General features: G+C 35.0%; 1 protein-coding gene across 1 annotated transcript in view; it reads left to right on the top strand.

The window, feature by feature from the left end:
• SLC2A13 (solute carrier family 2 member 13) overlaps positions 1–18533 on the top strand; it is a 359669-nt gene that overhangs the window by 99073 nt on the left and 242063 nt on the right. The gene's annotated exons all lie outside the window — the stretch shown is intronic.

Raw genomic sequence — 18533 nt, 5'->3', positions numbered from 1 at the left:
GGACAGTCAAGGCACTGCATGAACTGGTTAGGAGTTCCTGAGTTTCCTATTTCATCCAACGTTACAACATTACATTTGTGCAAAGAAAATGCAAATATTGTCTCGGGAGAAGAATTAGATTAATTTTGAGACATATTGACATATTAGGGTATTCTCTGTGTTAACAAACACTTATGATGCTATTCTCCACAAGCAAATTTAATATGAGTCATTGTTCAGTTTGCTTTTAGAACCGTTTTTGGAAAAGGCCGGAATAGAAAGAAGTGCATAAACCTTTCTTCCTGTTTAGTTCAGTAAGATGCTGATGTTATTTTAATTGCATAGGACAAGAACAGAAAGTCTACAAATTAGGTGAAATCATGCTTCATTTAAAAAAAAGATTTGATGCGATGGTAGTAATAGTGATGTTTTAATGGTACTTTTAAGATATGAGGTTTAGAGTTGTTCTTTTTATTAATAGCAAGGGACTAATTTTGATCCTTTATTTCAGGGATTGGCAGACTTTTTCTATAAAAAAAAGATAGTAAATCTTATCTTTGTGGCCATATGGTCCAGTTGAAACTACTCAGCTCTGCTACTGTAGCATGAAAGCGGCCATTGACAATACGTAAAAGGATGAGTGTGGTTTTATTCCAGTAAAACACAAAGCTCAATATTTTGGGCCTGCTAGATGTTTTTTACTTATAAAAACAAGGCAGTATACCAGATTTGGCCCATAGCCTATAGTTTGGTGACCCTTTCTTTAATCGGTTATTATTACTATGTATTTTATAAGCTTCCTCAGTTTTTACTCAGGATAAGATAATTTGGGGATGTCATTAATATACCTTCTTTTTTATTTATTTAAATAATACATGTACTGAAGCCTCTTCATGGTTTTTACTAGAGGACTTGACTCCTTTGGTTTCTGTGCAGGTGGTGAAGTTGTGTTTGTGTGTCTCTGAGTATAGGTGTGTATATGATGTGCAGTAACAGAAAAACCTGAAAGGGAGTTTTTCCAGAGAAGCCTCAGTGTAATTGAAACAAATGACAGTCTTGACTAAAGATATGAAATTTAGTGTTTATTTTGTTTCTGCCGCTCTTATTGGCTTGTGTGTGTGTACGTGTCTGCTACTCTCATTAGCTAGTTTATATGTTCACTTCAAGAAGTAATTGGAAACACATTTATTAAAAATGTTCTCTGAAAAATGTTTTAATTTTACTTTTTGTAACAGCTTATCCTCAGAATTTCTACTCATGTCCAAAGAACTCCTGAGCTGTGGTTGGCATCATTAATGTAATGATCCTGTAGATTTTTATGTCTTATGCTTAATGGTTCTGCTGAATGTTTATTCAGCTTGAGTAGTGCTTATTTAAATGTTTTAGAATGTATATCTTGTGTCTTAAAAGGCAGTAGTGGCTACAGTGGCTTACCCATGCAGGTGGCATTCCTTTTAACAAAGAGGGAATAACATAATTTAATAACTTATTGTTCTTATAGACCTCAGCTTGAAAAGCAGTTATATGAATTTTAGGATTTTAATTTATCTTTTAGCAATCTGTTTGAAATTAGTACAAGAGAATGATCATTTTTTTTGGACATTTACTATGTACTATGCACTGTCCATGGCACTTCACATGGTATTAGTGTATCTTTTAATCCTACAATAACTCAGTGAAATTGTTATTATTTTCTTACTGTTATAGAGATGAGGAAACTGAAGCTTAGAGACTTCAAATACATTTGTCTAAGTTGTGTAAGTTGCCTAGCTAGTAAGTACAGAAGAACAGTATTCAAACCTGTCTGACATAGATGCATACTCATAGTTACTATATTTCAATGAATTTTAAGGTTTTTGCATGACAGTAAAATTTATTATTAAATTTGTCATTAATTGTTTTAATTAAATCATTGTGCCAGTTTGAATCTGTTGTGTACCCCAAGAAAAGCCATGTCCTTTAATCCTCATTCAACATTTCTGGGTGGGAGCTTTTTGATTATCCTTGGAGATGTCACCCACCCAATTGTGTGTGGTAACTTTTGATTAGATGGTTTCCATGGAGATGTGTCTCCACCCATTCAAGGTGGGTTTTGCTTCCTGGAGCCCTTTAAGAGGGAATCATTTTGGAAAAAGCTTTAGAGACCACATAGCCAGAGACCTTTGTAGATGAAGAGGGAAAAAGCCCCTGGGGAAGCTTCCTGAAGCTAGAAGCCTGCGGAGATAGCTAGCAGACACGACCATCTTCCCTTCCGGCTGAGAGAGAAACCCCAAATTTCATTGTCCTTTCTTGAGTGAAGGTAACCTCTTGTTGGTGCCTTGATTTGGACATTTTCATAGCGTTGCCTTAATTTGGACGTTTTCACGGCCCTAGAACAGTAAACCTGCAACTTAATAAATTCCCCTTTTTCAAAGCCATCATTGCTGATATGTCGCATTCCAGCAGCTTGCCAACTAGAACAATCATCTTTACTGAATTATGCTTTAATGTTATGCCATTTGTATTTACCATAATTGCAACAGGAGAAAAATGCATCTGAAAGTTGCTTCTTAGCATCTTAAAGTGAGTAATGGGAATATTAGTTTCTTTCAATCATTGCTTTTCCAAACTTCTTAACTTAAGAAAGGAAGTTTTTATATTAATATTTTCATATGCTGAATTATGCACTGCTAACATGTATGGTACTTTTGTATTCTTTCTCTCATTCCCTGATTGCATTTTCTTCCTGTATTATTTAAACATATTTTAAGACTTTGTACCCTTGCATCCTTCCTTGGAAGGAGTTAGGATAGAATTACATTTCAATATTGTCAAATGGAATTCAATAAGTTCAATAATATTTACTGAGCCATGATAAAATATTACTCCTTAAACTCATTTTAATGTACTCATACTTGATTCTATAAGAGAACTTTTATATGAGACATTTTATCTTCTGTTTTCCCTCCATTCCAACGTATCGTTCTTTTTTTTTTTAACAGTTTATTCACATACCATACAATCCATCCAAAGTGTACAATTAGTGGCCCTTGGTATAATCACAGAGTTATGCATTCTCCATCACAATCGATATGAAAACATTTATATTTTTTTGTTGTAGTAGATTGTCATGAATTGCTTTAAAAACTATCCATTTTATTATAATTTTATTAAAGTGTATTTATTTACATAGAAACAGAGGCTATTTCATTGGTTCAGTTTGTTTGGCGATTTTTCTTGAACTGTAATAGGGTACATCGTTGCAAAAGAATTGAACAAAGTGAAGCTCTGTTCTATGCCTGAATTAAGTTCATTTGTTTTGGTTTCTGCTGTATTAGAATGAGTTCCCAAAAAGGCGACTTCAGGTTTTTACTAACTCACATCAGTGTTGTTGTTTGTTTGCTTTTTAAATAAATGAAAGTGGATAGAACTTTATTGACTATCAACTGTGTAAGAGGACAGAAAGCAAAAAACTGAACTCGTAAGGTCAGGATAATTCATTCATCTGTAAGCATTTTTTGATTGCTCACCATGTGTCAGGCATTGTGCTGGGTGGTGGGATTCAGGGTTTTATGACAATGATAATGGTAACATTTGTTGAGCAGTTTCTACGTGTACCATTCTGAGCCCATTATTTGTTCAACCAATGTCATCCTTAAAACAACCAGGGTAGATTCTGTATGCAAACTGTTTCACCGATGAAGCAATGACTCAGAAGGATTAAGTAATTTGCCCAAGATCATACAGCTAGTGAGTGGCAGAGTCAGGATTTAATGTAAGTAATCTAGTTTTTAACCATAGCCTTTCACACTGAACAAAACAGACAAAGTCTTGATTCTAGCTAAAAGAGATAGCCATTAACTAACAAAATAAACAAGACACTGTTAGCTCTTGTCAGTAAAACTGAGAATGTTCTGATCAGGAGTGAGGACTACTATAAGGATGAGTAGTCACAAAAAATTACAAAGGGGACGGACAACGATAGGTTAACAGTTGTGCATACATAGTAGTACAGGGAATCATTTAAAATTCTTAGTCAAAGCATTTGGTAAGGTTAGCTATTCATATTATATACTATGTAGCCATTGAAGTACACAAGTAAGTACACTGGAGTGTGGTCTTCATGGTTTTCAGTAGCTTCAGTGAGGTAGGTCATCATCTGATGTACTTGTTTTTTAATGATTCATTTAACCAATGAAAACTATTTAGTCACTAAGTCCAAAAAGCTTTAAGTAAGATAGAATTGAGCATTTCTTTACTATACTTTTGTTGTTCAAAACCTAGCGTGTCCCTTGAAAACTTGAAAGAGGTACGTTTAGGACATATAAGTATTTCCCAAAACGAAATACAATGTTACAGATTCAATAATAATTACCTCCCAGAATAAGAGTGGACCAAAATATTTATGATGCCAAAATTCTTACTAACTTCTATAAAGAAGTGGTGATGCAAAATCTATTTATACTCACCTTGCTATGTTCTATTTTCTTAAATTGGGAGAATTAGTAAAATTAGAACAGAACCTGAGATAAGTTGCAAGCTATATATCTGTTGGCAGCAGGACTCTCATTACATCCACGAATTTATTCATTTAACAGTCTTTGGACACCTACCAAATGCCATCTCCTGTGCTCAGCGCCAAGGACACAGTGTCACAGCACAGTCTGTGGTATAAACTCACCAAGAGGTGAGCACTGTGAGAAGAGTAGAACAGAGCTGGGGGGAGGAGAGAGTGCTTGGAGATTAGGGTTCGAAAACTGAGGGGTGGCCTTTTGATATGGTGCCTTCTGGGCGGGGACTTCTAGGAAAGGTGGGAGTGAGACCTGCACATGTACTTAATTCAATTGTCTTAGAAAATCATGCCCCAAACAGATTTTTGCATAAACATTTTTGTTTATTTTAATGATTTTTGAAATAAAAATTGGCTGGATCTAATATTCTGCAATGATAATCACCTTATTTTGCATAGGGCGGTAATATTTTAGGAATATCTTTAAATCTGGGATAAGCTTCATACTTGATTTTAAATTATTTAAATTAAACTTTATGGAATTCTTAGGCGAATTTGTTTTTAGTGTTTTAGTATACTAGTTTGTCAAGGGTTATATCAAAGCAGAGTTGTAAGATCATTTCTCTTTTACAAAAGGAATAAAGAGTTTTCTTACTTAGGTAAATTAGTAGATGATAAAGGTTACCAAGGTTAGAGTTTTGTGCTTTGCACTTAAATTGGCATAGCAGGTACTCACATTAGTTCTTTGAATTTTGCTTGCCTCACCACATATAACCGTTCATTATTTGGCACTTGTTTATTGGTAGATCATACTTGGAATATTATTATATTAAATACAGTATGGTATACAAAGTTTTAAAAAATAAAGGTCCCTGTCTCTATTAGCTTTTATAATGCATAAGATAAAATCCATATTCCAACAAGGAACCAGGAAGTTGAAGCTCTAAAATGTTTAAAAATAGATATGTTCTAGAGATATATGATTGTTTTTTTTTTTTCTCAATAGACTGTACTTTCTCTTTATTTCTCTTTAGACTATATGGTCTTGTTTAAATATGAGCCTCACCAATTGTCTGTGTAACTGGGCAAGTTACTTAACTTCCTCCCAAAGTATTCATTTCTTCAACTGTAAAATAAAATGCTGAAGTTTGTTCCATATGATTGTTGTGAAGAGTGAATGGGACAGACTTTGTACAGTGCCTGACAAGATATGACTATATACAGTTAGGGGTCATTAAGAATGTATTCCTTATCCTTTGTTTAGGTACATTAGTGAAGTAAGCCTCAAGGAAACCTGCTTACAATCAAATTATAATAAACTAATTTTCATTATATATGTTTGTATCTATATAGTCTCTGAATGACTTGCCACAATAGATTAGGAATAGTGAGCTTTTGTATATTAATGTGGTAGCTTTGCAGAAAGATTTGAGATTCAAAACTTAGCTGTGATACTGTGTAACTTTGGACAAGTTACTTAACATCTCTGAACTCAATTTGCTTATCTCTAAGACAGAGATAATACTATCTCAGAAGGCTGTAGTAAAATATAAAGGCCTCTGGCAACTTTCTGAAATTATTCGTTGTTGAATTAACAGCTGTAACTATTTTAACCTCCTGAATCTCTTAAAAATCATACTTTGCAGTGGTTTTGAGAATCTGCAACTTTTCTGACATGGTGATAGTTATAAATTCCATTTATTATGTCTTGAGAGATACCTGCTTTAATATCTGTAAAAGTTGATGGTAATTCTAAGCATTTAGGTAGCAATGATTAATAGATAAATTTTAAGAAGGCATAACCACCATAGTAATTTCAGGAAACCCCCCTGATTTTCTTAATTATATAAATATTAAGCATTAACATTTTTTTGATATTTCCTTTAAGCATCGTATTTACATATAGTATGCCATTTTATTATATATTGTGAACATATAACATAGGCAACCTCTGAAAGACTAGGTGGGCTGAGTGGGAACAGACGGACTCGGTAGACTGAGACCCTTGTGATTTCCTTTGATGTACTTACTGGAAAGTATCAGAGGGCTTTGGAGTTCTTTGGTATTTGTTTGCAGTGGTCCCTTTCAGAAAACAAGCTTCAGTGCAAAATGACCTGTGTGGATTAGAACCAGGAGGTTCAAAATGCATACATTTGCATTTTATTTTGGCAGAGTTTGGGAAAGACACTTTGAAAGTTATCTTAAAAGAGGCAAAGAAAATAATAGACCACAATGAAAAAACAAACAAAAAAGCTTATTTCACACTGCACCCCTGTATTAAAAAGCAAGCTGTTAATTTTATCTTCTTATTTTGCCATAAAATTTGGCAATTTTATTTGCAACATGAAGAAATGTAATTTTTTCCCTAGTTTGGCGCAGTGATGACATGCTTATTATGAATAACAACAGGGAAACAACACTTTTCATCACATAGTTTTTATCGTGTAGTTTTCTTCATAGTTGTCATGTAGCAAAGAGGTTAAGAATATGGACTCTAGAAACAATGCCTGGGTTTTAATCACAGCTGTACAAGTTTAGACACTTCACTTGATCTCTCTGTGCTTCGGTTTCCTCTTCTGTAACATGGAGATGGTTATAATATATCTCAAATATTATAAAGATTGGATGATTAAGTTGTAAACCCTTAGAACAGTCACTGGCACATTATGAGTTCTATAAAAGTATTAACTATTATTATTGGGCTTAATATGCCAACAAAGTAACCACAAGGTCATGCTAAAAGTAACTGAGCATGTATACCCTTTGCATTTAAAAACAATTTTTTGGGGGGAGGGGTGGTTATGCCGGGTCTGGGAATCAAACCCAGGTCTCCCACATGAAAGGCGAGCATTCGGCCACCACCCTTCGCATTTTTAAGGGTCAGTTTCATATGAGGAACAATAAGTCAAAATCTAGTCTACTATTTCAATTTGTTCTACTATAGTTCTTGAGAAACACCTGCTTTTTGTCTCATTATTGGAGGTGATATTGATTTCATTCATTCAATAAATATTTCTTGAATTCCTATAGCCTCCTGGGCACCAGGAGAGTGGTAAATAATATCCTTGCCATTAAAAAAGCACTAATCCATCTGTATTCCCTCTGTATTGTAAGCTTCAGAGATTAACTCAGGCTTTGTAGAAGCTAGTACATTTTATTCAGGTTTTTTCCTTCATTTAGTGAAACCACTTCTTAATGAGCTGGGCTTAACCTCTTTGCAAATGGTTTCTTGGGAGCTGTCCTTCGTATGTATCTTTTGATTGCATGAGCTAATATATTTTTTTAAACCATAGGTGCCAACTACCTATTTTGTTAGTATTTCCATATGTTTGAAGGATCATAGAAATATCCTTAGAAGGGATCTATTTTTTTTTTTTTTTTTTTTTTTTACCACCAGCTTTGAACTTAGAAACTGGAAAGCACAGAATTAGAAGTGACAGCTTTTGTCAGATGTTCTCAAGCAAATGCCACTAACAGCGTTATCATTCCGTCCCAGTTTTGGAGGTGTGCTGCTTCTGACTGCTGAAGTCTGACTTCATATGGCACTTTCCATTATGGGATGGTGAAATTGGATTCCATGCAGTTTTGGGAAAGTTAGTGATTTTTTTTGTTTTGAACATTACTAAACCAGAGTAATAAGCAACTACTTACTCTGTTTAGGAAGTAACTTTGTCTGTGATGCAGTTATCACTGCCTTATTTGTTCACATCTGGGAGAATGTTGAAAAAGAAAAGAAAAAAAAACCTGAGTCAAGTATGTCCCAGAATCCTCAGCAGGTAAGACCAAACTGTGATTTTGAAGATAGATTCGATGTTCATCATGGCCACATATGTCCAACAGAAAAATAGAGACATCGCTTATTTAAGCTATTTGTGTTCTGACATTTTATTCAGTACTTTTAAGCCTGTCTTGGTCATGTTGGAAACTGTGCTAATTTTTACACTAGGAGTCAGAACCCTGACAAATGGTAAGAACAATTTAAAGAATTAATCCAGTGTGTAAGATTATCTTTGAGAAAACAGTATCTGTTTCCAAATGGCAAAAGAACATCATCATTAATGTTCTTTTAAAGACAGGAGGCAGATGCTGCTAATAAAATATAATAAGCTCCTTGTGGTTGTTTCCAATGAGCCACAAATGATTTTTATGATTTGAACTGTCAATCTAATTGAATGGATTTCTGGTGAAAAATCTGATTTTTAAAAAATTGAGGTGGAAGTTTAATTCACTATTCTGTACAGCATTTTCTGCTGAGGATAAGGAATACTAGCTTAAAAGTATGATAAAGAGAAATGAGGGACCTGACATATTAAAACTTCTTAACTCATTGAGATTAAATAGATTTTAATTTGATTCTCAGTGTAGTGGAAAAAATACTAGGAATCCCGCATTATAATTCCTGCCCTGGGTGGCCGTTGGCAGGGCAGTTTATCACTGGGTGATTTCTGTGATTACCCACAGCCCCTGCTCAGATGAATTCCTTGCTTGATTTAATGCTTTGCTGTTGCTGTTTTTAAATTCATAACACTTTCTGAGCAAACAGTCTTGCATTTTTATTATGCCCTCATCTCTGCACATTATGCAGCCGGTCTGGCCTGACTACTCTGGATTTTGAAAGGGCAACCAAGATTCTCTTTAAATCTGAAAATATGAAATCCAATTCATCGTATACTATAGAGAATGCAACAAAGTTTACTAGAAATTGCAAGCTTTTGCTCCCTGTAGCCCTAACTCAGTCCTTCTGAACCAGAAGCGATTTTGCTCCCATGAGCATTTGGCAGTGTCTAGAGACATTATTGACTGTCACTGCTCCGTGCTACTACTGGCATCTATCGAGTAGTAGAATGTTGAGCCTCCAAATATGCAGGTCTTCTCCCGCAAAGAATTTTTTTGCCCAAGATGTCTACACTGCTCAGGTTGAAAATCCTTACCCTAACTTTTTATTATTTGTGTCTCCAACATTTTGTACGGGCCCAGGAAGGTTACTCAGTGCTTATTTGATAAGTGGATGCAGCCTGGGTGATAGGTCATTGTATTCTTTAATATGTGCAGACTGAAGAACTGTCAGATGACTAATGATTGTAATATATAATTTGCATGACACGTAGTACAGAGATGCTCTCCTAAGGCATTCCCACTTCTCACACTTACCTGAATAACTGGTGGGCTCCAGACCCTGTTGAAACCATCTGTGAAATAACCAGAACTAACAGTTGGTGGGGTTCCTTCCAGGATGTCCTCGCACTGCTCCTTCTTACCTGTTGGGCTGTCACTTTACCAAGTCATTTGAGTTTGTTACCAAAGCTGTTGATGCTATTGTCCTGGTGGTTATATTGTGTAAGTCAGTTAAATATTATAGAAATTAAGGGGAAAAACATGTGTAAAAAAAAAAACAAGAGAGAGAGTTTTCAATGACAATCTAAGTTGAATACTTTGGAAAGATGAAATAAAGTTGTCACTAAAAGAAATTGCTCCTGAATTAGTTGTGGCAAAATGCCTTTAAAAGATTTATAGAAAATCACGAAGATTATGTGGATTCTGTGTTCAGTTTGCTCACCCGTCTTAAGTTTTCACTATTCTTTATGGACATTGTAGAAAATACAGTATGTGTGTGGTTTTTGTAAGAAAGGCAATACTGTAGTTAGTTGATCCATCCTAGAAGAAAAGGGCTTCTCTTGCATTACTAGATTGCTGAGCGGATAACAGTTAAAAATTTTCGGATGAGTCTCATACTACCTGACTTTAAAGCATGTTACAAAGCTGAGAGGTCAAGACAGCACGGGACTGGCCTACAGGTAGATACTGACCAATGGAATCAAATTGAGTGTTCAGGACTATACCCTCTCATCTACTGACTGCCTTTGATAAGGAGGTCAAGTCAACTCAACTGGGACAGAGCAGCCTCTAGAGAACTGGATATCCATACCCAAAAGAATGAAAGAGGATCCCTATCTCATACCTTATACAAAAATGATCTCTTCGGTCAAAGACCTAAATATTAGAGATAAGACAATAAAACTTTCAGAAGAAAATGTAGGGAAATATCTTAAATGATTTTGTGATAGGAGGGGTTTCCTAGACCTTATACCCAAAGCACAAGTAATGAAAGAAGAAGTAGCTAAATGGGATCTCCTCAGAACTGAAGGCTGCATAGCAAAGGATTTTGTCAGAAAAGTAAAAAGGCACCCTAGGCAATGAAAGACAGTATCTAGAAACCACATAGTAGGTAAGGGTTTAATATCCAGAATTTATAGAGAGATCCTGCAACTTAATCTGAGTTTGTTAAAAGGAAAAAAGTAGACACCTCTTTAATATGAATCAACCCTTTGTACTCTTTACTAACATTTATAAATACTTTATAATATTTTATTTTTCATCATGTTACAATTATGCTCTTGTCCAACAGTTTATAGCCATCAGCATGCTATTTGGTTAGTAAAGGGAAGGCATTTAATATGTAAAATCAAAGATATTAGGTACTCTTCTTCTCAATGTAGTTGAACAAATGTGTAACACAACCTCCTTTTAAAAGGTTAGAACACTGCAGATAAAATAAGTTCCTCTTTGCCAGTTGCTTCAATCCCATGCATTTTACACCCCTTTCCTCCAGCCTGATGATAATAGCTGTAATGGGATTTGGATGTATTCTTCCAGATAAATGAACACACACGTCCCTCGAGATTTTTAGAGTAGTGGTATTATACTGCATGGATTGTTTAGTTTCTTGCTTTTGAAAGTCAAGTTGAGTCAATTTGAGTCAAAACTTGTGTCATAGAAATCTAGTTTATTCCTTTTATCTACTGTATGATCTTCTAGGTATGCATATACCTCAACTTTATCTGTGCTTCTATTAATTGGGCTTAAATTTTTTGGTATCATAAGCAATGCTGTAATGACTATCCTTTTATGTTTTCTTGAGCACAGGTACTAGTGTTTCCCTAGGGTAGATCCCTAGATTAGAATTGTAAACGATGTATATCATGCATTACAGTGTTTTCAGGACTCATTTGTTTCAGTGGCAGATTTTTTCTAAACTGCATAGGACATGGGACAAACATTACAGAATCACAGCCTTTTAGAAATCAAAGATGTCTTAGGGATTACCCTTTGGCTTGGATAATTAGTTAATTTGTTGCTCCATATTTGTAATACTTAATGATACTTTTATCCTGGAGCTTTTGCCCACTCCTCTTACTTTTGATGCCTTAGTATAATCCTTTTCACTTTCATGTTGTTTCTATTTTTAGTAAACAGTTTCAGACCACAAACTGTATTATTACAAGGATTGACTCTTTTCAGCAGGTGTGTTACTATATTCAGCCTAAAGTTAATTTTTAAAAATGTTTTTTATTGCAGTAGTTTCTTGAAGATCATGTGTTTTGAGTGATTACTTCTTTTAGAATTATATATATGCTGATTTAACACTTGGATCTTTGGATACTGTTTAATTACGTTACAAGTGGAAAATGCTTAGATTCAGAATATGTGGTTTCCTATAAAAATCTATTGTGTTTCATAAATGTAACATAGATAATGCATGTTTAAATGGTATAGAAACTTCATATTTTCCTTATTTGGTGAATATTTCTTTTAGTTGAATTATTATACCACCACTCATTTAATGGCTTCTTTGTGGGGGACTGTGCCCATTTTTTTCTTATAATTCCTACAGCAAGTCTAAGAATACAGTAATATTATTCTCATTATATAGTTGTAAAAATTGACACTTAGGAAAGTTACCCAGGGTCACCAGTTAGGAAGTAGTGCAGCTAAGATTTCAAAACACAGTTTATGTCTTTAAAGCCATATGTACTCCCCAATGTTCTATATAAGGCTGCCCTCTTATATCATGTTTCTGGAGGTAAGCTCAATTTTAAAATATTATCTTTTTTAGAAAAATCTTTAAATTACTTTCAGGAATAATGAGAGAAAATGGTTTCTTGGTACAACAAAACAGTAACTGTTAATATTATGTCTGCCATTTTTCCTTTTTTTATTGATCAAAAAGGCATCAAATTTTAGACTATTGCTAATTTTATATTCATTTATTCATCACATATTTATGGATTACCTATTATATACTAGGCTTTATGCTTAAAAATTTCAGATTATGAAAATAATACATGCTTATTATAGAAAGCTTGAAAAATATCCTACAAGTAGAAAATAAAAATAAAAATGACCTCTAATTACATCAGCTCTGGTTCCAACAGCAAAATTAACAAATAACTTCTTCCCATTCCCCAAGATGTGCTTGAGTAACTGTCCATGTAGCACTTTTCTCCTCAGCTCCAGAGTAGGGGCGAAAGGGACTCATTAGTTTTAAGTAATTCTCATACTGGGTCAAGTTTAGTGTGAGCGAAAGAAAAAAAGAGTGTGGTTGAACACACGTTTGTATATTAATTAGAAGATCTGACTCCTCTTCTTTATAAATGATTAAACTCGCTAATGGCCCCCACTACTGCAACTGGAAGAATCAGAAGTAAATATGCATTTATTATTTGAGTTACAAATAACTTGAATGGGAATTTCTTTACGTTATTGATGACTTGCCTAATGAAAAAATTAAGAATATGATCTTGGTCTCTAAGAGAATAAGAATTCATTATGAGTGTCTGAATGCGACCCAGTAGACATAACAAGTATTGGTTTTATAACCCTTGTGAAGTACTTACTATTTCTCAAGAGAGACCTGAGTGAGCATCTGACTGCTTCCATTTGCAGGAGGGAAGGGTGTACCTGACTTTACTTCCTCCACAAAAGAAATGGAGAATTTCCTCTAATTTCTTACTATTGATGTTATCTTAATACTTTCTTTACAAGAAGCTTAACATATCAGAAAGCATTTTACCAGATATTTAGAACTTACTCATTGTTTTGTTACTTTATTTTCACTTTAATATTATTTTCTTCTTACTAATAAGATTACACTTATTAAGCATCTGCTATGCGTTAGTTACTTGCTAAGTGTTTTATGTCCTTTATTTTGTTTAGTCCTCTCAACCTTTTATATAAGTTCTGTTATGCCTGTTTTACAGATGAGAAGTGGAGAATTAGGAAAGAAAATGAAATAAACCAATTAAGAAATCAACCAAGATGTCACAGTTGGTAGATGTCAGAGTTGGTAGATGTCAGAGCCAAGAACTCTTGCCAGGTCCATCTGAGTTGCAAGGTCAATTGTTTTTCCCTACCACTCTGTTACAGATGATATGTTTTACAATTTCTTTGTGGGAAAAATAAATTTTCATTCTTATATATATATTTTTGTAATGGACTGGTATAAAATCTTTTTGTTTTACTTCAGTCCTCTGTTATTAATTTTAACTTTCAATGTTGTCTGAATATTAGCTATATAATTGTTTTATTCATTTGGTAGAAAGATAAGTATTTTTAGACTTAAAACATTCCTTCTCCTCTGTTTTCTTTCCTTAAAATTTTTAACTCTCTTTGACCGAGATATGATTCTCAACCCTGGCTGAAATATGGAATCATGAGGAATCTAAACAAGTTAACAGATAAATAAAATCTATGAACTCAAACTCTGAGATGCCCCTCAACCCCATCAGACGCTTGCCCGGTGATGCTAACAGTAAAGCCAAGGTGAGACCACTGATTTTACCAAAGTAGCCTTGGTGGTCACACTCCACTTCATACAGTTTAGAGCTTTGGTTCTCAGTGTGCATCAGAATCAGCTGGGAAGAAGGCCTGTTAAAACACAGGTTGCTAAGTCACATGCCCAGAGATATGAGTTGTCAGCTCTGAGGCCAGGCCTGAGAATTTGCATATCTGACAAGTTCCCGCTGATGCTGATCCTGCAGGACTGGGAATCACTGGGAGTCACTAACTTAGGGCCTCACTTCGTGGGTTGGCCTCTTAGCTTGAGTCATTGCACCCATAGCAACACACCCTCCATAGCCTTTGCCAGCTATCAGTCAGAATCGCTAGGAGCCCTCAGTGCCCATTAAGGGGCAGTCATACTTCTGAATTTATTGTTGCCCAAATGGAAAATCCTCAGATGAATTTAACTTCTCCCTTCCTCTCTCCCATGAAGTATAGTCAGAGAACTTTGGTTTTGAGATCTCCTTATGCTGTAGCTGTGGACCAGGGTTTGGTTTTTTTTTTCTCCCCAAGTATATGTTCTTGTTTTTTGTAGTAACATATATACAACACAAAATTCAGAATTCCCGTTTTAACCACGCTCATGCCTACAGTTCAGTGGTATAAACTGCATTTGCAATATTGTGCTACCAACACCACCATCCATTACCAAAACTTTCCTGAACCATAATTCTGCACCCATCAAGCGCACCATTCCCACCCTCCCAGCCCCTGGTAACCTGTAATCCACTCTCTGTCTCCATGCATTTGTGTATTCTTGGTATTTCACATAACTGAATCACAGCATCTGTGTGGACCAAGTGTTTAAAAATGTCTTCATCCTTCAGTGATTTTTTTTATCTTGTTTTTAAATTTTTTACATTGCTGGTATTTAGTTATAATAATATCTGCCATTCATTACTTGCTTCCTGTAGTACAGCAGTGCTATTTTATTTTATCCACTCAGCGACATAGAATGATATAGCAAAAAAGTCAAGCATATGAATTCTGAATTTATGCAGCTTGGGTTCCAATTCCAATTCTGCTACTTAATAGCAAATGATTTAATCTTTTGGTCATAAGTTAGTTTTCTTAATTCTTTTTTTTTTATTTTATTTTTTTCTTTTAAAATTCATCTTTACTTTAAAAATTATTAAAGCAACACATATGGAAAGTTTAAAAAAATCAAATAACCTTAAAGGCTTATAATGCAAAAGCAGTGGTTCTCAACCTGTCTTACTCTCCCATCATCCTCCTCTACTAGGATAAATGCTTTATTCTCTTAGGTGATATTTGCCTCCAAAGATAAAGTGATATTTATGCTGTTTCTTCTTGATTCATCGATTTTAGTTTATTACCTTACTGTTGTAGGAACTGAGGCATTGTCTTCTAGATGTGGGTTATGCTGTGCTGTTCATTAAACATGCATCCATCATTATTATTGATAAATTTTATAATCACTGTTTACTTTATCATTATTATGAGTTCATTCTGTTGTAAAAACAAATAGTGTACTGTGATTGGATTTCTTATAAAGTTTGTCTTCTTCTAGGAGTTAATAGTTGTCTTTTTAAAAAACTTCTGCTTTAGAAAAGTTTTAGATTCACAGGAAAAATGCAAAGGTAAGAGTTCTCATATACTCCTGTGCTAGTTAGATTCAGTGGTCAACTTGGCCAGGTGAGCATACCTAGTTCTGTTGCTGCGGACATAAGCCAATTGTACTTGAACCTCATCTGTTGCTAATTACATCTGCAGTCGGCTAGGAGGCGTGCCTACTGCAATGAGTGACGTTTGACTTAATTGGCTGGTGCTTAAATGAGAGAGCACAATGTAGCACAGCCTAAGCAGCTCGGCATTCCTCATCTCAGCACTCGCAGCTCAGCCCAGGCCTTTGGAGATGCAGAAAGAAGTCACCCCGGGGAAAGTTGTTGGAACCCAGGGGCCTGGAGAGAAGACCAGCAGAGACCATCCTGTGCCTTCCATGTAAGAAAGAACCTCAGAGGAAAGTTAGCTGCCTTTACCCTGAAGAACTAACAAAATAAATCCCCTTTTATTAAAAGCCAATCCGTCTCTGGTGTGTTGCATTCCGGCAGCTAGCAAACTAGAACAACACCCAGTTTCCCCTGGAACATCCTATGTTTTGTGTTACACTTGTTACAATTAATGAACCAACATCGGTACCTTATTATTAACTGAAGTCCATACTTTTTTTTTTCACATTTCCTTAGTTTTAACTCAATATCCTTTTCTATTCCAGGATCCCATCCAGGATACCACATTTATCAGTCTTCTCTCCTTTAGGCTCCTCTTGGCTGTGACAGTTGCTAAGACTTTCCTTTTTTTGGTGACTCTGATAGTTTTGAGGAGTACTGGTCAATTATTTTGTAGAAAGTCCCTTAACTGGTGCTTATCTGACATTTTTTTCATGATTAGACTGGGGTCATGGATTTTGGAGAGGTAGACCACAGAGGGAAAGTGCCATTTTCATCACATCATATCAAGAGTACCTACTATCACATGACTTATCACCGCTGATGTTGACCTTGACCACCTGATGAATTAGTTTGTTAGTTTTCTCCACTGTAAAACTCCCCCTCCCCCTTGCATACTCTACTATCTGGAAAGAAGTCACTGCATGCAGCCCTCTCTTAAGGAGTGGCAGTTACGATCCACCAGCTGCTTGAGGACAAATATCTACATAAATTGTTTGGAATTCTGCATGGGAGATTTCTTTCTTCCTCATTTATTTACTTATTCAATCATTTATTTATATCAGTATGGACCCAAGGGTATTTGTCTTATACTTTGGGTTATATTCCAAAACTATTTATTTTGCTACTCAGATTGTTTAGCTTTTGCTACTGGGAGTTCTTTCAGGTGGATACTGTTCCCTGCAACATACACCCATCATCATTTTCTCATTTTTAAAAAATTTTTAGCATTTCCTTACATCCTGACACTATAAGATGCTTCAAATTCATCTTAAACATTTTTTACCCTAGTCTTAGAATGAGCCATTTTTTCTGAAGAGCCTTGGTTTCTTTTATTGGAGAGTGGTATTAGAAACCAAGTTCTGGGTACTATTTGTGCTTGCTAGTACCAGGCTTCTAGGCCTTTTCAGCTGACAGGGCATCCTGTTTTCATTAAGAAACCATCACTTTCCTGCTCTCAGTCTACGTGTTTGAGTGGAACTGATTCCAGTCCCAGTTTTAAGAATGGTCATGTGACCCAAGCCTGGCTAATAAAAGTCAGCCCTAGACTTTTTCTCCTTCTCTTGGGATATACATATTTTCCCTCTGCCCTAGTTGCCAAACTGATAGACTGTACATCTGAAGCTCTTGGTAGGCATTTTTTTCCATTGGGTGAAATAAGCCTGGCTAAGAATCAGGCCAACACAGAGAAATGCAGATGAGAGATGGAAACTGCCATTGTTTGTGAAGCTACTTTTTTCTCTTCCTTTTCTCTACCTTATCATCTCTTTGCTCAGCAGAGGTGTCCTCTCTTAAGGGGTCATTCTTTTACACTCGCAGATACTCTGTGATTTCCAATGAGCATGCTAATTTTCAGATTTATTTCCTTTCTTGCTAGGAATCAGCTGTGTATCACATGGGTAGACTCAGAGGATTGATAAAAGTTTCTCTCAGTTTCCTCAGGTATAAAATGGAAATAATAATAATTTCCCTTTCATGGTATTTTTTGTGTGTATGATATTAATAAGAAAGTGACAAAAAAATTCTGGTACTTTATAAGTGCCTGATAAATTTTAGCTGTAAATAATATTACTACAGTCATGAGGTGTTGTTTAATTGAGTCTGCTGAATTGGTGATTAGCAGTCTTGTTGAGTTAGAAGAGGCTGGCACAATTGAAATATATTCCTCCCTTATCCCATTCTGTTTTTTTGATTTTTTTTTTTTTTTTGCCGTTTTATGTTCTATGTATTTCTGAACACACACAGAATATTAATCCATTGTCAGATAACTTCCAGTTTGTGCCTTCTCTTTTCATTTTATGGTGACTTTTGGTGAACAAAAGTTCTTAATTTAATGTAGTTATTCCATTTTTTCTTTTATGGTTAGCATTCTTTTTTTTTTTTTTTAAATTTTTTTTTATTAATCAAAAAAAAGAAAAGAAATTAACACAACATTTAGAAATCATTCCATTCTACAAATGCACTCAGTAATTCTTAGTATCATCACATAGATGTATGATCATCATTTCTTAGTACATTTGCATCGATTTAGGAAAAGAACTAGCAAAACAGCAGAAAAAGATATAGAATGTTAATATAGAGAAGAGAATTAAAATAATAATACTAATAATATATATATATAAAGGAAAAAGAAAAAAAACAAAAACAAAAGATACAAACACACAAACAAACAAACAAAAAACCATATTTCAGGTGCAGCTTCATTCAGTGTTCCAACCTAGTTACATTACACTTAGGTATTATTGTGCTGTCCATTT

The sequence above is a fragment of the Tamandua tetradactyla genome, chromosome 7 (assembly GCF_023851605.1).
Source record: "Tamandua tetradactyla isolate mTamTet1 chromosome 7, mTamTet1.pri, whole genome shotgun sequence".
Lineage (NCBI taxonomy): Eukaryota > Metazoa > Chordata > Mammalia > Pilosa > Myrmecophagidae > Tamandua > Tamandua tetradactyla.
Note: the sequence above shows the minus strand (reverse complement) of the source record. Positions and strands in the feature narration are given on the sequence as shown.